Source organism: Ptiloglossa arizonensis, chromosome 4 (genome assembly GCF_051014685.1).
Source record: "Ptiloglossa arizonensis isolate GNS036 chromosome 4, iyPtiAriz1_principal, whole genome shotgun sequence".
In the NCBI taxonomy this organism is placed as follows: domain Eukaryota; kingdom Metazoa; phylum Arthropoda; class Insecta; order Hymenoptera; family Colletidae; genus Ptiloglossa; species Ptiloglossa arizonensis.
Window position 1 is genome coordinate 17,202,971 of NC_135051.1, and position 20,795 is coordinate 17,223,765.

Genomic DNA, 20,795 nt, shown 5'->3' on the forward strand with positions numbered 1-20,795 from the left:
GAACCTTAGCATCGTGTTTGGTGGAGGATAGCTATTTGAGTATTAAGATTGAGAAATCTGTGGCCGATCTGCGTAGAAAAATCGATAGAACAGTCGTCTGGCAGACGAAAGATCTGGCTTCGAGTCAGATCGATTCTACTTCCCTCTGTATTTTCGTCGGGAGATAATGGTTCTGTCTGTGAATATTCTCAAGTTAGTTGTTATTAGCGTTGATGACAAGTCGACTTTGAAGAAGACAAATGGAAAGAGGAAATAGATGAACTTTGGTTCACTCGTGCAGAGTATATAGAAAGAGACGAAACACAAATTCGTTATAAGTATCTCACTCGAATAAATAAACGAATACTTCTTCCGTCAAACTTAAAATCGAACTTACATTTTTACCAGTTCAATCTCTTCTAACGACGGTGGCGCCACTATCGATTGAGGTTAAGTTTCGAAATAGCGATTCATACTTTATCTTCTCATATTTCGTTTCTCATGGAACAAATGTTTACCCCGTGCGTAGAACAAATATTTTTCCAATAAAGATACACAAAATAATCAGATAAATTAATTACGTAATCTACGTAATTGTTTTTCGAAATACAAGAGTAGAAGTTTACCGAAAGTTTGTTGATTCGATCTCTCATCGAAGATCATTCATAACGTTCTTCGCCGCGCTATTAATTTGTCGATGAAGACGTAACGAGCACAAGTTACGCACGCGTATCGCTGGAACAGTTCACAGCATCGATACGGCCGAACAATCCATTTCCATGGCGTGGAACACTTCCTGTGTTTCAATGGAAGCAACTGGAGATGAATTTACCGATCAACGGTTGAAAGTTTATACAACGGCTTGCGCCTGACAGAAACATTTTCTAAGAGCGGTTCTCGTGAATTTCCTTGAAAATGGGTTTCCCGTCCGGTGGCTCGAAAGTATTATGTGTACCGCGAGCATATTATTCACTGCGCTATCACGTTGCAAGGGTGAACATTTCTACGTGCACGAAGTTGAATATCCCGCGGGAAAAACGTTCACCGAATGCAGATCTTTAATTACAGCTTAACTATTTAATAGAGCCATCTCGAGGGGGATAGCTTAGAATAATTTTCATTCTTCCATTTCTACACCTTTCTTACTCGTTTGATAAATTACACGTGGTATACAATGTGGATAAATATCTTGTAAAAAGTTTTTCACAGAATCTAGATTTTTTAATTATCGTTTATCTATTTAAAAGAACACTCAAAGGAGAGTAAGTTTAAATGATTTTCATTATTCTTTTCTTACGTCTTCCATATTTATTTAACATATTACGTATGAATTGTAACGAGGATGGATATCCAGTAAAAATACGTTCGTGAAATTCAGATCTTAAATTATCATTTATCTAATTAATAGAGACACTTTGAGGAGAGTAGTACGAAATGGTTTTCATTCTCCTCTTCCTACGCCTTCCACATTCACTTAACACATTACGTTCGAGTCACCAGATATCTCGTGTTTAGCACACCGTACGTTGCTATTAGGTCACGAGGTATCTCGTTTCTGCACTTTGTTATAATCGCACATCGACTTGGTGAATTTAATCTCCAGAGGGACGAATTGTTTTCCTTGAAATAAGTAAGAATTCAAACTGACCCCGTGACATCTCTCGATGTTGCATCGATGTCACTAGGTTATATAATTATGAATGTTTGTTCTCGATTTCAGCGTCTATACGTATATTAAAATAATTAGTCTTCGTGCAATTTCGTTCGTGTAAATTGTATACGAGGAAATTATATATGCGTATACAACAAAAATATTAATCATGCACTAAAAAACTAAGATTGTTGCCTCGTTCAAATTTGTTTTAACAACTGAATACAAAGTAACAATAGATGTCACCTGCTTTGACGTGTAGAACTATGTTTACCCATTCTCACGTCGAGTTAAAAGTTTTCATAATTAAATACACAAAATCTTACGATGCCCTAACTAATGTATCCTAGGAACGATCTGTACCAAAAGTACTCCAAAATAAATATATACAAAACAGGAAAAAATTTGAAAAAGATTAAATTGCTCAACTTGCTCCAATTTGTCTACCCAACCGATAGAAGACTGAATATAAAGTAACAATAAACATAATATACTTCGACCTGTAGAACTGTATTTGCACATTCCCACACCGAGCCAAGAGTTCGCCTAGTTAGATGCGCAAAAAGTTATAAAAATCCAATACATCGTCCAACCAATATATCAGTCGAACAACTCGCAATGAAAATATCCTAAAACAAATAAACACCGAGAAGAAAATAAGAAAAACAATTTTCTTCCATCAACTTCCATTCACAACTGGTACAAAGTAACGATAAACCTCTCGTACTTCGACCTGTAGAACTATGTTTGCACATTCCCACACCGATCAAACAGTTCAATTCGCGCAATTAAACACGCAAAATCTCCCAAAACGAGATCACCGTATAGATGACAGAAGACTCCCGTGACGAATCCACGTTCTAGAAGAGAAAAGTAGCGAGCGAAAACCATGTTTCCAAAACCCGTTCAGAGCCGTAGTGGCAAGTTTGGCCAGCATCCATCGTCGTATGTAACGTGTTGACGTCTGTACCAAGGTAACGTCACGTCAAGCCAAAAATTTCCCATCGACGAATAAAACGCTCCGATAAGTCGTTCGCGATTCGGTGACGGTTTCCTCGTTTCTTTGGACGCTTGGTGCAACTTGGTCCCGTTTAGCATTCAGCCAGCCTCGAGTATCAAACTTTTCGGGATCTTCGTTCTCGGCGTGAGTGTCTCTCGGTGGTCGGGTGCAGATGTACCTAACTGCGCTACGGGGCGTATTCATTATCGAGCCGCCGGAACCCAGGTTGCTGAGACGATTAAACAGGGAATGGGAGGATCCTCCAATGATTGGCTACACGGGGCCGATTCAATGTCTACGGTTCCATCGGTCTATCATTCTCTCTCTCGCCATATTCGGCCTGCAACCGTGTTCACGTCTACTCTACTCTATTTCACCGCTGCATCCGAACGTTGCACGCGCTCTCGACTGCGCGCGGATGAGTTTGAAAAAACGGGAGCATCTACAAGAGGGGCGGGGAGGAAGCGGTGGGGGTAAAGGGGGCGTGGCCGGTACCCCCACTTTCGAGTCTTTTCGAGGAGCTCTTACGCGCGACAATTGAGGAGGTGAATCGTAACGATGATTTTAATAGGTCAGCCGAATGTTGACGCGCGATTGATCGTGTATAATTGGTTGTACCGATGGGACCGATCCAATTACATACTCATTAATAACGATACGTATCGATTCCAATGAATCGCGATGAGCTACCAAACGGGTAGCGAAATAATTTGTCACCGGTATTGGGAAGACTCGATATCGGTACCGTTACCGAACATCGATTATTTCGAAGTTTATCGCGACCTCAAGACAACAGTATAGTAGCATCAGAAATTAGTATTTATAGAAAGTGAGAATTTTCAAGTAGAGTATTTTTACGCGATTTTTACTTTTTGGAAACTAATACTACAGTTTTTTTACTATTTTTTTTTTTGGTGAATAAAATAACAAGTGTGAAATAGTGGGAAGTCTAGTGGCAGAGTTATCATTCCGATCACTTCGAAATTAGTCTTTATAGAAATAATTGTGAGAATTTTCAAGTAGAGTATTTTTACGCGATTTTTAACTTTTGGAAACTAATCCGACAATTTTTCTACGAGTTTATTTCGGTGAATAAAATAACAAGCGTGAAATAGTGTGAAATGTGATCTATATAATATGATCTAAAAATCTAACTTATTCAGTAGGTTATTCAATTATCCTGATCTCACGTGTAACAGACTTCTTCTTCCAGATTTGAACTTTCCTCGATCGAGACCGAAAGTCTACACTCTCGTAAAATTATTTCCTCCCGTTCGATTCAATACACTCAATTTTGTACATAACGATCAGGTTTACAGATTGCCAATCCTTTTCCTATTTACATCGTAAATACATTTCCTCCTCGGTGCATCGAATCATGTAACAGACCTCCCCTTTCAAGATACATCCTCGGTCGCACGAATCACTCGAATGTTCATTTTCCTTCGCGACAAATACCTTTTACTCTCTAATAAAAGTCTACTCTTTCGTAAAATTACTTTCTCTCGTTCGATTCGATGAACTCAATTTTTACATTGATCAGGTTGTACAGATTATCCTAAAATCTTCCTCCTATTTACACAAAGTACACTTCCTCGGTGCATCCAATCGTGTAACAGACTCCTTTTTCCAGCTATATATATATATATTCTCAGCCACATAAATCACTCCAACTTTGTTCACGTCTCCTTCTTGACAAATACCATTTTCACCGAAGTAAAACCAAGTTTACATATTCGAGAGAATTATTGTCTCTCGTTCGATTCGACGCAATCAATTCTTATTCCAATTTGATCTACAGATTACAAATCCTTTTTTCTATTTACATGGTAAATGCATTTCCTCCTCGGTGCATCCGAAGCTTCGAGACAGTTTAATACCAGTGTCGGTTTCGGTGCAACGCGATACCACGGTTGAGACACTCGTAGTTTGAATTGAAAGATGATTCCCAATTAAGGGCGAAGCTTCACGAAAAGCCTGCCCGATGCACCGAGGGCTGGTAGTTTCGTCTACGTGGCTCCGGTTGGAACGTGAAACCTATCGTACATCGAGAACAGATAATCCGGCGCAATTCGACCAAAATGTATCCACACGTCACGAGGAATGCAATTACAGATTGACGTCAGTCAGGTGCTTCTAAAGCGTGTTCATCATGCCTCGGATTTATAACCGTCGGGCTAACGGGATTGATGGAGTATTCAACGAGCCTCGAGACTCGAAATCAATCGCCATGGTCGAAGAAGTAAGAGAAAAGGTCGTGTTCTTGCGCTCTCTCTGAAATTTTCCCTGTTCACCATCGTCCAAATGCTCTGGCCGTAGAACCGTGGAAATCGTTGATCTTGAAAACGTCACGGAAGTCACGTTCGTATCGTAAACCTAATTCTTGTCGCAGCTCTTAACACAGGGTGTCGTGTCCGCAACGATAAACCGATTAGTGTGACGTTTTTTTCTTCTTTCTTCTTTTTTTCAAGAGAGGAGGAGAGAATTTATATTTAAACAGAAGTCTGTGTATGGTTTATTGATGGTAATATTGCAGACTTGGATATTAAATAGAGTTAAATGAAAGTTTATATATAGTCTATCGATGGTAGTATTAGAGACACTGGAAGTAATTCGACAATTCTATATAGACGTTAAGTCCAGTTTGTAAACTGGAAGAATACAAAGATCTCTATCTCGATCTATTAAATATTGTCTATCACAGAAGTCTATATACAGTCTATAAATGATAATATTACAGACAGTAGAAGAAATTATATAGTCTATCACAGAAGTCTATGTACAGTCTATAAATGCTAATATTACAGACAGTAGAAGAAATTCTCTCTACAGATATTAAATACAGTCAGTCACGAAGAAGGTCTGATAACTCTACGAATATTGAATTATTGATCGATATAAATTGAAAGTGTCCTAGATGTAATGCTTGACGATGTACGTTAAACTCGTTTACGTAAAAAGCAAAAAAAAAAAAAAATAAGTACAAAATGTAGTATCACGAAGATCTCTAAATAAACAAATATATTCGTTTCCGAAAATTTTTCTCATAATTACAGTCTTGTCGCAGCCCTTAACACGGGGTGTTGCGCCCGCGACGATAAACCGATTAGTGCATCGCTCTCTTTTTTCTCTCTCTCTCTTTTTTTCATTTAAGAGAGAGAGAGAGAGAGAGAACTTGCAGCGCGCGTGTATATACTTCCACGTCGACGCGTCAAATGCAGTATTATTCGCACAATGAAAACGGTTCGTGACTTATAGTTCCGCGCGCAAACGCCGCTGCCTTCACTTAAGCCAACGCAGTCGTACGTACACACGAGTTTGTGCATTGCATAAATCCTGTCCCGATGATATACGAGCGCAAGGCTTCCAACTATTTGCCGGACCAGTCTAGCTTGGCACTCACGTGCGCGTAATACACACGAAGTCTTTCGTACGTACGTCCGGAGTGTCCGTTTTCGGTTCTCGACCTACAAGATTCTAAAAACAGTCGCGGACTTTCGATTATTTCGTACGGGAGCCAACGATGGTCGCGCACACTTGACAACCGACGAGACACGAACTCAATCTCGCGACGCAATTTTAATCGACGGATCAAAATCGTCGAATCGGAGGTTTCATAGATCGAGCTCCGTGTAACGGAATCTGAGTTCGTTTGATATACGTTCAAGGCGGGTTCTGCGATGCATGGAGAAATACAAAGCTCTATGGCTATAGAATAGAGTCGGTGGTAGAGGTTTATGTAGAGTTATATAACTTATTTAGAGGTTGCATAGAGGGTTCTGCGATACATGGAAAAATACGAAGCTCTATGGCTATAGAATAGAGTCGATCGCAGAGGTTTATATAGAGTTATATAACTTATATAGAGGCTGTATAGAGGCTATATAGAGGCTGTATAGAGGCTGTATAGAGGCTGTATAGAGGTTCTATAGAGGGTTCTGCAATACATGGAGAACTACAAAGCTCTATGACTATAGAATAGAGTCGATCACAAAGGTTCAAATAGAGTTATATAACTTATATAGAGGCTGTATAGAGGGTTCTGCGATTCATAAAGAAATACAAAGCTCTATGGGTATAGAACAGAGTCGATCACAGAGGTTTATATAGTTATATAACTTATATAGAGGCTGCATAGAGGGTTCTGCGATACATAGAGAAATACAAAGCTCTATGGCTATAGAATAGAGTCGATCACAGAGGTTTATATAGAGTTTTATAACTTATATAGAGGCTGTATAGAGGCTGTATAGAGGCTGTATAGAGGCTATATAGAGGGTTCTGCAATACATGGAGAAATACAAAGCTCTATGACTATAGAATAGAGTCGGTCGTATAGGTTTATATAGCATTATATAACTTAGAGGCTGTATAGAGGATGCATAGAGGCTGTATAGAGGGTTCTGCGATTCATAAAGAAATACAAAGCTCTATGGCTATAGAATAGTCGTAGTATCTAGTAGGTATCTATAGTCAATTGAAGGCTATAAATTGTAACATTTCAAACAGTAAGAGAGGTTCGATGATTCTGTAGGTATTAAATTGTTTGTCAATTGGAGGAATACAAAGCTCTCTATCTCTATCTACCAAATATAGTCAGTCATAGAAATTTATACACAGTCTATAGATGGTAGCATTAGAGACAGTGTTTGAAGTTCGATGACTCTATGAAGATATTAAATATAGTCGATCACAGAAGTCCACAACAGTCAGAAGTCTATAAACTCTAATACTGCAGATACTGAAAAAGATCTGACAACTCCACGAATATTAAATTATTGGTCAATTCAAATTGGAAGTATTCCAAGAGAATACTTAACAAAAGTACAAAATGTAATATCACGAAGACCTCTGTACAAATATAAATAAATTCAAGTTTTCAAAAATTATCTCCACACTTACATTAATATTTCACTATTCCTTCGACCCAGACATGAACATTCCTGTAAAAGCAACTACCTTTATTTTTTCCTTTTATATTACAATACACAAACATATACAAACTCAAGAAAATGGCCTATCAACACCAATCTCCTAGAATTCTCCAAGTATCTTTCCATCGCGCACGATTCGAACTCCGAAATTTCGATCCAAAGGAAGAAAGTAAACCAAAAAAATTCATTAACACGAAATCCCCCACGATAGAATCCCCCGGCACGATAATAAAAATTCCCTGTAAATCCATCCGTACGCCCATACGTAAAATCGTAGTATCTCCTCGTCCTTGCGGACAATTACGAGTCCGCGAACTCGAGTAGTAGATAAGGTACCGGTTCAAGAACGACTCCCGAAGCTTCATCGTCGCCATTAATCACCGCTATCGCGCACGAAGTTCGACGCATACATTTGCATCGAAAATATAACACGGTGTACCACCGCCTTCCGTGTAATATATTTCCGTGGAACTTTTTTCACGGGGAAGTCACCATGATGGCCAACCCTCTCCGCGATTCCGTCTCCTCGGTGCAACAATGGCGCTCATTAAATGGTGGCAAACGAGGTAGGGGTTTCGACGAAGCGGACAGGGCACACCTAAATAGCAGCAAACGATGAAACAGTAGCTCGTCAATGGAAGTTTGATTTTCTCGGAGCGGTATTGGCTGCGCGTGGTAAAAAAAAAAAAAAATTGACGTTCGTCGGGGTGTGAGGAGGGTAGCAAGAACACCGGGAAAGCAAGAGGCTCCGAGGGATGTTAACGACAGACGAAAGTCCGAACCGAAACGAAACGGAACGAGCCCTTCCTCGTTCCCCATCTCTAACTCCCCTCTCACCCTTCGCCCTTATTCTTTCTACGGTGCAGCCGTTTTTTCCGTCTGGCAGCCGTTTTCTTCTTCCTCCTGACGATCGAGCCTCGTTAACTTCGCTCTCCTCGTCCTTCTCGATGGGACTTTCGTAACCGTAGCACCATTTACATGTAAATGCCTCTTACCGACGGACATTTCCTCGAGCCTTTTCCAGCATCGGTATCAACGCAGTATCTACCGCCCTTTTTTTTCTTTATACTCCTTTCTATCTTCTCTCCTCTTTCTCTTTTTCTGGTTCACGAGTTACCGGAGACTCTCTCTCTCTCACTCTTTTTCTCTTTCGAGCATTCGAGCTTCGTTTCGCTTACAAAAGCTTCGGTAATTAAGTAGATATCGCGCGCTCGGACCGTTGGCCGAGGTAACCGGGAGGGGGCAACTCTTTCGGTGAGAAGAGGGGGGCAGGGAAAATACAAAAGTGATCACCGTCGGAACAATCGCTTTAATCAAGATGTAGACCCGCTCGTTCGATCGCGAACGATATACTTCCCGGGTTACGCGGGAACGATCGGTGGATGTCAAGGTTCAAACTGGAGAGATGGAATATGTATTTTATAGATTCGAGACACTTTCACGTTCTCTGTTCTTGAGATGTTCTTGCGCGAGGGATTGTATACGTATTAACAAATCGACATGCGCGTACTACTTGCGAAATATTGGGTTGTTTGGAAAGGAATTTCGTTTTCCAAAATGGGGAATATGTAATTTAATCAAATGTTTGTATATTCTGAAAAAATCGTGTTTTATTTTCATAAAAAAAAAATAAGATGACTTTCCGAACAACGCAATAATAAATGCGCGATTACTTTGGAAACGGTGTTATTATAAGTTTTTTAATAATGTTATCGTAATGTTGTATCAGTTATACAAGTTTACAATAAAACTTATAATAATGTTATCGTAATGTTATTATAAGTTTTTTAATAAAATGTTACATATTTTATGAAATCTTTTTTATCGAAGAGTTACAATGTGTTACTGTTATTGAAACGCTTTAAAAACCTTTTTAGAGCACAGTTCTCGGGAGGAAATAATTATAGCCATTTATTGGGTTGGTCGGAAAGTCATTTCGTTTTTTTTTTTTTTCGTAAAAATGAAACACGATTTTTTTAGAGTGTATAAACATTGTACTAAATTATATATTCTCCATTTTGGAAAACGAAATTACTTTCCGAAAAACCCCATATTTCATCGTTCGCCATTTTACTGACATTGTTTTGGAAACAAAAATTCAAATTCAAATGGAATTGTAAAATAAAATGTAAAAATTATGAAAAAAAACCCACAAACTTGAGAAAGAACGTCTTAAAAATTTGAACATCGCGGAATATCGTTCAGTATTAACACTAACACCATTAGTGTCACCCCCATCCATTCTTCAAACTTAAGAAAAACCGTCTTAAGAATTCCAACATCGCGCAATATCGTTCAGTATTAACACAAACGCCATTAGTGTCACCTCCATCCATTTTCAAAACAAAAAAAGTAAAATTCCAACTCTCCCCTCCAAATGGTCTCATTTCAAGTATCAAAGAAGTCCCCGCGAACAAATCTCAGACTCTCAAACCTCTTCAAACACCACCACACGCGTACCGCTCGATAAGAAATCAACCGTTTCCCGATTCGATCAATGCAAAATTCTATAAAACTATAAACCATACGACTATAAAAATCTGCGAAACGTATTTCTCCGTGCCAAAAACGCTCCGTGGTACCCAAGATAACCTAACCGCAACCGCGCCACAAATGACAACAGTCGCGGAGAAAAATGTCGACCGAATACCCTCGCGTAGCGCACAACCAACCAACCCCACCCACCCTTCTGTGTACGTGAAATAAATAGGAACGCGAGGCGTCCTTGGAACGACCTTGACCTAGAGAAACCTCGCCCGTCGACGTGGTCGCAACGCTTGGGGAACTCTCGGACCGCTAATTCGATTCTACGAAGCGCGACGCGACGCGACGAGACGAGACGAGACGAGACGAGACGAGACGAGACGAGACGAGACGAGAGGAGACTCGTCTCGCGTGGAAGAAGTAGTCCCGGAGCGTTGTTCGTTCGACAGATTCTATTAATCGTCGGGGGCTGGCGTCTCGAGGCTGCGGAGCCGTGAGCAACGACGATCGTAATAAATTTCTTCGCGCGAGGAGCGTAGCGTGCGCGGGAAACGTGAGAGAAAAAGGTAACGGGCGCACGTTCTCGTCGATATTGATGCCGGATTTATGAAGTTCCCCGCAGGGTCACGTAGCCGCGCGCTGTGCTCGCGTGGCTGGCAGCCTCCCACCATCTCGCCTCGGATCTCTACCTTCCCCCACTCCTGTACTGTATAAGGTCCGAGCCGGTTCATTTTTCACCGGCCCCGGACCGCCCGATCGTAGATCGTAAGCGCCAACGAAATCGGCTCCGACCACGATTACGCTACCTGCACCACCGATAAGACGTAAAACTTACGTTCTCCATCAGTGGCGCGAGATACGAGCAAACTGGACGGCGATACCGGCGGGGAAATTCGCGCGGGAACTAGGTACCTCGAACTGCGAGAATTCGGAATGCCTAGAGCGAACCGGCCGGCAAGTGCCGGTCGAATGTGCGCCCGACACGTGTGGATCGTGCACCGGGAATCCCAAAAACCTCACCGTCGGGTGTTTCTACTTTTTTCTCTCTCAATCGGTTATCGGTGCGGTGGTTATTTTGTCGCCGTATGGTGGGATCTGTAGGACCCTGGGTAATTGCTCGAGCGTGTACTGGGAATCCCGAAAATATGATGGGTGTTTTTCTTTTTCTTTTTTTTTTTTACTCTTAACTAGTACTGTGACTATTTTGTCTCATAGAGTGGGATTTGTAGAATACTGTGGAATTGCTTGATCGTGCACTGGGAAGCCCAGAAATCTTATGGGTGAGTGTTTTTCTTTTTTTTTTGACTCTTAACTAGTACTGTGATTATTTTGTCTCATAGAGTGGGATTTGTAGGACCCTGTGTAATTGCTTGATCGTGCACTGGGAATCCCAGAAATCTTATGGGTGAGTGTTTTTCTTTTTTTTTTTAACTCGTAACTAGTACAGTGGTCATTTTGTCATATGGTTGTCCTATCACATGGTTGTCCTGTGTAATTGCTTAATAGTGCACTGGGAATCCCACAAACCTAATGGTTGTCCTGTGTAACTGCTTAATAGTGCACTGGGAATCCCAAAAACCTGATGGGTGAGTGTTTCTCTATTTTTTTTTAACTCTTAACCATTACTTTGTCACATGATTGTCTTGTGTAATTGCTTAACAGTGCACTGGGAATCCCAAAAACCTGATGGATGAGTGTTTCTCTTTTTTTTTAACTCTTAATTATTACGGTGGCTATTTTGTTGCATACGATAGGATCTGTAGGACTAATCGCCTTTTATTTGTAGGCACTTTTAAGAAAACAATCTAACGCGAATTATTCTTGTGATTTATGAAGAAACTGAATAAACAAAATTTTTGATAGTGATAAAATTCACTGGGGTCTGGGTTAGACGTCAGACTTCACGTTACCAGGTTTTTGTAGCTTTGATTTATATCGGATGACAAGTTGGTGGAAATAGTATGGTTTATTTGAGAACGATGGAACAGAAGAACGTGGTCAATGTGGTGTTTCTTTTAGCCCTAATTTATATCAGACAGTCAGTTGAAAGGGTATAGTTTAGCGGAGACGAGAGCAACCGAAAGGAAAAAGTTGCTCAATGAGATGGTTTTTCTTTTTTTAAACGTAACATTTGTCTTTCTGTTTTTAGCTTTAGTTTATATCAGGTGATAAGTTTATGAAAACAAGAGCAAAAGAGTGGGAGATCGTGCTTAATGAGCTGACGTTTCTTCTTTTAACCGTGAAGTTTATGTTTCTTTTTTTAGCTCTAATTTATGTCAGACGGTAAATTGATAGAAACTGTATAGTTTATCAGAGAGCAATAGAACGGAAAATTGGTTTTTCATTTTTTTTCTTACTGTAAAATTTGTGTTTCTTTTTTAGCTTTAATTTATATCAACGGATGAAGCGATAGATGTAGTATATTTATCGAAGAGCAACAGAATGGCAAAACGTGCTCAATGAGTCGTTTTTTCTTTTTTTAAACGTAAAATTGTGCGACTCTTTTTTTGGCTCCGATCTATAACAGGTGGTAAGTTGATGGAAACAGTGTAGTTTATTGGAGATGAGAGCAATAGATTAAGAGAACGTGCTTAATGACCCAGTAACGTGTCCACGTGTGGTTCACTTTGAAACAATTTACAGCAATATGTACATCGTTTATACTTTTACGAAGAGAAGTAGAAAACACACACCGATTCGCGTACAACTATAAAGAAAATAAAGGAAAAAGATAATCGTTGAGAAAAAAATTAAAATTTTCCGAGAAATAAGAGGTTCGCGAGAGAAGTTAAAAATGAAAATTATAATTCTAAATTTTAAGGAAATTCCTATTAGTCGTGGTGTTTTTTTTTCTTTTCAGAAACAAATAGATATACGGAGATAAATTTAAAAATCCATTTAGAAGAAACGAATCAACAAGAAATATAAAATGGACAAAATGGAAGATACTCGAGGTGAACCGCAAATCGTGTTGCACAAACTATTTACAAATGTAAACGCATTAATATCTTCAAAAAGTAAATTCTACTATGTTGTTCGTCAGCAAATATTCCAAACATAAATCAAACATAACTAACTCCCTTTTGAGCGTATGTTTATACCTCAACGACCGTTCCATCGGTAAACAAAAAATAATTATTACCACCACTCGAACCACATTTCTACAAAATTTTAAAGTTCTCTTCATTTTCGAATTGACTCTCTTCCTCTGTAATTCGTTCAAAAACATACAAAACTTGTATTTTTCCCAATTAATCGTAAGAAATAACACAAATATTCCTCCGTCTGGTAACTTCTATATACACAAAAATTAGGTCACATTATAAACAACCATTTTCACCAAATTTCGATATTTCAACTTGCTCCAGAAAAATATAATCTACACTTCCATCCTATTTTCACTTTTTTTTTGACGTAAAAAAATTATAACAATAGCAAAATCGTTGAACGAATTAACAAATGAAATTACGAACAGCGAGATCAACGTATTGGTGAACTTTTACAGATTCTAGATCGTCGATTTTGAGTCACGGATGAGCCGACTCGCCGCCATTGCTATCCACTCCTGATGCGAAACGGAGGCAGATCCTGGCCGACGTGTGCGAAATACGCCGCCGGAATGGCAAATAACCGATATTTCAGGGTAGCATGAAATGCGAGCGCGGTAAACGGTTGTCCTTCGAGTTTGGTATTTGTTACGGACAGCGACATCGAGTTTCTGATACGAACGTGACTTCTTCGCTGTTTTGGGGAATTTCTGCGCGCTTTCGCGTTGCCAAATTGAGTTTACGTGTTTACGGCCAAAGCTTCCAATTATAATTACGATTTCGATGTTTCACTGTCTGCTCTTCGATTATGATAAACGCATTCTCACGTCCATACGAGTATTCACATTTATAGAGATTCTTGAGACATTTTCAGGACTGAATGAAAACCGTATTGAAAAATTCCAATGAAGGATCTTTCTCGATGTGAAATTTTCTTCTATCGAGATAGAATATTGCACAGTGTTCCATTAATGCAATTTCACGTGTATTGTGTTTCATTTCAATTCAGACGTTGATACTTCAAGTACAGTGTAGTATGGAACTACTTACAGAAGTGAGTAAATATGGAAGAAAATATATCTTTATTGATATGATAAAAATATACTTTTTTGTGTATTATACTTCTCGATTTTATTCGTGTATTTTATATTGTACTGTGTAACTTCGTTCTGTGTTTAATCGAGCGTTTCGAACGAAGTATTCGATATATGTGCACTTGAATCTCAAATTTTTAGACTCTGAACGAGGAACGTTGGATATCATAGAGTGGACCTTGAACCTTGAACTTTAGAAATTGAACATTGGGTATTGGAGCTTAGACAGTGAACACTGACCATTTGTTGATTAGCCAGTTGACGTTGAACATTAAACTTTATGTTATTAAACACTGAACAATGACCATTAGACATTAGACACTGTTGAACTTCGAAGCTTTAATTTCAGATATTGAGAATTGGATGCTTGACCTTGAATCTTGAGTATCGTACACTCGTCGAAGTATACATAAACGAAAGTATCTGTTCTTGCATCGTGCAAAGAAAAAACAACGAGAACGTTGAAATTGTCACACTTACGGGAGTGAGAAGATCCACTGTTTCAAACGTGCAAAGAATGAAAATAGTTTGGTTCGAACTTTGTAATTACACCTCTCCCTCTCTCTTTAGAAGCGATGAACAGATGAAATTTATTTCTCAAAGTGACAGAGATATTCCTTTCGATCGTTTCGTACGATAACCAAGAAGATGTCGCAGGTAAGGAGAATTGAGACGTCAATTTGACTTATACGAAACCGAATAAAGCACAGGCACGTGCATCTGTCTTCAGGTAAAACCATATGAATGACAAATAACCAGCAGAGGTATTTGTTACCGTGCTCGAATCCGCGAAGACCAATCCTGAAAAGGGACTGACGTTATTTTCGATTGACAAGAATATCTCCAGGTATCATCCCTCCCAACATTTATTTCCTGTTCGTGGTCCATTCGATCTGAAATTGCCTTCTATCAAGAAACAACCGGGACGGAATATTCCCTAGTATATTATTAACGCAATTTCGCGTATGTTTCGATTTTAATTCAAACATCAATGCTCCAAGTACGGTAGAAGTAAACAAATAAGAAAGAAAATCAACACGGACAATATTTATCGATCTGCATTAATTTCTATTGATTCACTCGTGACAATTCTCTGCTTCGAATATCCTCCCACTTACTATTCATATTAATTTATTTTCGATGTCAAAGAGCCGAGAATTATTTATAATTCTCTCTAAACATCCAGCGCAAGAATTTAATCGCGTAACGAGTAAGAGAAGTGTAATTGTATTATTGCATGCTGCATAAACCTCTTGCATGATTTCAGGCAATAAATCGCTAAGAACCAATTCCAAACTTTTCTTGTTGCTTTATATTATCTCGTTGTCGTTAAAAATCAATGCCCCCTTGATCCAATTCTTTCACTATCGAACGTGAAAAATATCGTAAAAAGTACGCGACGTTTCTCGATTTGAAATCGTATAATTAAGGTTCACATAAGAATATTATGGTTTACATAAGAGTAAAGTTTACATTTCAAAGTTGCTCGACGATTTTCGAGCAAACGATGCGTGCAAAGAGCAGAGAAAATCGCGTAATACGCGTAACGTAAGACGCTGCAAGGCAACACGATAGGCAAAGAGTTATACCGAAGCAATTAAACTAATTACGACTTTCCGATGGTAGCTTCCAACGAAATGCGTTCACATGTACGAGATCCTGCGACAGAACACGTACCTCGAGCGAGCAAGTTGCTCTTTAGCGTCTTCGTGATCTTCAAATTATCATACGTTCCAGACCAATCGCAACGGCCACTTCCAGATTTTAACCTCGTGTAATTACCTCTAAGTTCAGTTTGCGATTCCACCGTGTGACTCAAATAAGAGAAACGAACGAGATAAAGCGTCACACGAGACTAGTTCTCGTCCTTTGCTTCACTCTGTAATTCTTTAAGCGAAAGAATTGGAGAACGATCGACAGTAACTCTTTATGTTAAAAAATATTGCACACAAATTCGAGTAGTGTCTTTGAAAGAATTGTAAAATTAAAAGGAGACAAATATTCTGAAGAATATTGTTTCTAAGGTCGTATTCTGGTACAATTGTGCAACGTGTTGACCTTCGAATGGCCTTGAGCAATAAATTTCACGTTTGTACAGGAGGAAAGCAACTGTACACGATTAATGTGTTTCGATGCACCGTGTGTGCTTGTGTTGTTTTATTACGTGCTCGAGTTGAGTTTTATGTATTAAAAAATTCTTTCGCGCTTTCTACGGGTTCCGGAGAGATGGCGGTAGATGCACGATTAAATGTTTCCAGCTGAAAGTATGTTTACCTATTGCAAAATGTATGTATTATAATTTACATCATCGCGATCCGTTAATTTTATACGGTTTTACGTTAACGTGTGTAACGTTATTTCTATACGTGGATTGAGAAATTCTCGGCAATACAATTTGTTTTTCATGAGCTGCGTCACTGCGTTAATGAAAACATTTCGTTCCGTTTGAAGAAACGTTAACAACCTTCAGATATTCCGAAATATAATCGTGGAAAGAATGTTTCCCTCGTTAAAAGGAACAATCTTCTTTGTTCAAGTTTTGTGTTAGAATAGAATAGAAGAATAGAAAAGTATCGAAAGAATAGAAATACTCCGAATTTCCAAGATGGAGGATACACACCTGTAGAGTATCTGTTGAGTTTCTAATTTAACGTTGCAATTAGCGTTAAAACGTGCAAACGAACAAACGTGCTTATTAACTATAGATCTCCTCAGTTAATGATAATTATTGACCGAAGTCGTTTAAGAAAAATATTGAGTACAATCTTGCTGTATTGAAATATTCAGAGAAATGATAAAAAACGCGATGCTGTGCAAAGATGTTTCCCTCGTTAAAAGGAACAATCTTCTTTGTTCAGTTTTTTTGTTAGAATAGAATAGAAGAATAGAAAAGAATCGAAAGAATAGAAATACTCCGAATTTCCAAGATGGAGGATACACACCTGTAGAGTATCTGTTGAGTTTCTAATTTAACGTTGCAATTAGCGTTCCTCGAACAAACGTACATACAACTATAAATCTTCTCAGCTAGTGATGATTATTGACCGAAGTCGTTTAAGAAAAATATTGAGTACAATCTTGCTGTATTGAAATATTCAGACAAATGATAAAAAACGTGATATCGTCGAAAGGCTCGAGTTAGTTAAAACACTGTTACATTATACTTTTTATTCAAACCTAGTGACTAGGTGTCACTCAAAATTGCATCTCAACGATATTTATTAGCAACAGAATAAAGCATCTCAATACACTGAACTATTGGGTCGTTCGAAGAGTCATTTCGTATCTTTCGGTGAAAACGAAAAACGATTTGTTTTAGAGCGCATAAACATTCTCTTAAATGATATATTCTCCATTTTGGAAAACGTCACAAGGTAACACGATAGGCAAAGAGTTATACCGAAGTAATTAAACAAATTGAGACTAATTAAGTAGCTTCCAACGAAATGCCTTCACACGTACGAGACTCTGCGACAGAAACGCTTACATTCTCCATTTTGGAGAACGAAATGACTTCTCGAACAATCGAATGAACAACCTATGGAAAATTTCGCGTGAGAAAACGAGTGAAAAAAAAAAAGAAAAAAAGATTCCTCGTAAACTCGAAAACGCATCGACCGTCCATAAAATGGATTAATCGTCGAAGATCCCTCCCCTAGTTGTCCCGATGCGCGCCGCGATTCAAAACCGTAAGACACGAAAGCGCGCGCGAGTTCCTTTTCAAGATGATTAAAAAAGCAACGTTCGGGCCCCACTCTTTCGACTTCTCCGTTAACTCCGTGCAGTAGAGAGACGAGAGACGAGAAAAAGGAAACGGGGAAAAAGAGAAGGGAAGAAAAAAGAAGAAAGAAAGAAAAAAAATAATAAAAGAGGAAGAAAACGTTGCCTTCCCCCCCTCTCTTCGCAGATTCAAGGGTGTCTGTGTCGTTCGCAGCGGCAGCGCGATCAGCCAGAAATCCGACACTCGATGAGAAAGCTCGAGGGGGATGACTTCGCTCCCCTGGAAAAGTTTCTCCCCATTAAAGAGATGAGATTTCATCGAAGGTCCTCTGTATCTTACTCCGTCCCCTTTCTCTGTCACGACCACCGTCGCCGAGTCCTCTTTCAACGTCCGCGTGCACCATCTTCCCCCTCCCCTCCCCTCCCCTCCCCTCGTCCTCCCACAGCGACCCCCATCGTTTTTAATACGCCTTTTTACCTGTCCCGCTTTTCATTTTGCCGACGAGAAAGCCGCGGGCGGGATTAAATACCCGCGTTAATCCGATTCGCTGCAAATGTTTTCGAGCGGCTCACCAGCCCCTCTACCCCTCGCCCACGTCCCCCCTCTCACTGTCCCCTATCGCCCCACTCCATCTCTCGGCGCTCACCGAGCTTTTGACTCGAACGGAGAGCTTTCCCGCGGACACGTTTCATACGTGTCGCGTTCGTGTATACGCCGCGTGCCAGGGGCCTGGCTGAACGCCCCGTTGGACGAGGGGGGTGGTGGGTGGGGATGGAAAGGGGCGGAGATGGTTGCTCGATAACGTCGCCGGGTAAAGGGGTAAGGTTGCGTCGTCTCCTCTTCTATACGTATATCATTACTTTCTCGGCCCCGTAATCTCGGTCGCGCTAAATTTATTCATGACTCGGATAACCGTGTTAAGGTGCATTTTACCTACTGGAGCGCCGTTGCGTTTCTTGGATCACGAGATAGAACTTTTTCTTTCCTTTTCATCGAAACTCTCACCGCTCGAGACCGACCACCGCTGTCCTTCGATTCGCAGGAAGTGGAAGTCGCGCACCGAGCGGATCGCGCGTTTTTGAATTTTTTTTTTTTTCTTTTTTTTTAGGAACATACTACGGCTGGCTTTTCTCGATGGATCGGGAAAGGATTTCGTGAAATATTCAGTGTCTATTTAGTTGGATTCGTCGTGGTTCTTTTTTTTTGTGTTTTTTTTTTCAAGAGGAAACCGTCCGACACGTCGATTTTAAATTCCGTGTACGTATTTATTTATGCTTTCGCGAACCGGTGGAATTTTTTTTCGGCTAGAAGCCACGCGAAGAATAACAAGTTTTCACAGTCGGGACGATGATTTTCCTCGTGGATACCGGAGACGGAAAAATTGAGCAAAATTCACCAGCCGCGTGGACCACCGCGAAATAATCGGATATGAAGGTATACTGTAGTGGATTCGCATGCGTTGTGTAATGCCAAAGAGTGACGAACGGTCTTACAATTCGTTATTCGAAACGTCGCGAAAAAGAAAACGTTCGAAACGCGAAAGTGAATATGTTCGAAACGCGAAAAAAAAAAACGTTCGAAACGCGAAAAAGAGAACGTTCGAAACGCGTCAAAAAACATTTGAAACGTTGAATTCTCTTAGATATTAATTTGGAAAAATTCAAACGCGCCAGAAAACATTCGAAATGTTGAATTCTCTTAGATATTAATTTGGAAAAATTCAAACGCGCCAGAAAACATTCGAAACGTTGAATTCTCTTAGATATCGATTTGAGAAGATTTATTCAACATTTAAAGAATCGTACGATCGAGCGAATCGAAAGAATAAAATTGTGTTATAAGAATCTTTAAATCTCTGGATTCGGTAATTGGATAAATTCCACGATGAAAGAAGGTTTCGTTGTTTTCTAGAAATTAAGTAAACTCGCACGAGGGACCGTAAACATTTAAATCACTTCCCGTTGGAAAGTATTCATCGTTGCGCTTTCGTCGAGTTATAGTCTCCCGCGTCTCAAAGTTGAAGTTCTTTGTTCATTTACTCACCGTGTAACGAACTCCTGACGACGTCGCTGCATCCAATTCACGTCGAAGGCAATCCCTGAAACATACACGCAACCATAGAGCGAGACGAAACGTTAAACGTCGGGGATTGAAACAACGCGGCGAATCGTAACGAGCGCGAGAACATGGAAACCGAATAAAAAGTTTCAACGCTAAAAAAGAGAGCTCTCTCGCTGGGAAAGAAACGAGGCAACGTGTGTCTCGAAGTGGGTACGAAACACAGATGCTGGGAGTTTTGTAGGGAAATACTGGGAATAATAACCGCAACTTTGACAGAACACTTGTGTAACGTTGTTGCCCCCTTAGCTGCATAAGATGTCGCAGAAATAAATGATCGAACTTTTGCGAGCTTGAACCCTTCACCTCGAGGGTGAAAAATAATACTATTAGAACGGACTATAACATATTGCAGTTCTGGTGAATTTGCTTCCTGGCTTTTGGAAATTAAGTGTATGAATTTTCAGAAAACTTTTTTTTGCGCTGATCGCGAAATTTATATTCCGAATTTTTAAGTTTGGAATACCAAAGGTGCTTTTGCACCCTTATTAGAGATCAAATTATAAGTTAGCTAATAGATAGTGACACTTGACTGTATTGAAACAAACTAAGGGGAAATTATATCAAAATGGAATATTGGAATATATTAGAATAGAAGGTACTCTTCTATTAATCGAGATTCGAAGAAAAAGATGGTTTTTGACATCTTTCTTAAAGTTGTTCAGCATGGTAAGTAATAATTGTTTATTAGATACATTCGTTTAATGTTTGTTACGTTCGGATTATTTACACAATACGCGCAGAAGTTACATTTCTTAATCACAAGA

The 20,795-nt window shown here is 39.6% G+C and overlaps 1 protein-coding gene across 3 annotated transcripts in view; it reads right to left on the reverse strand.

The window, feature by feature from the left end:
* Positions 1-20,008, reverse strand: part of LOC143145921 (uncharacterized) — an 827,424-nt gene extending 807,416 nt beyond the window's left edge. For all 3 annotated transcript variants that reach the window (XM_076309758.1, XM_076309757.1, XM_076309760.1), the window contains exon 1: positions 19,954-20,008. The gene's annotated coding sequence lies outside the window, so the exon portion shown is untranslated. The remainder of the gene's footprint in view (positions 1-19,953) is intronic.
* Between the last annotated feature and the right edge of the window lie 787 nt (positions 20,009-20,795).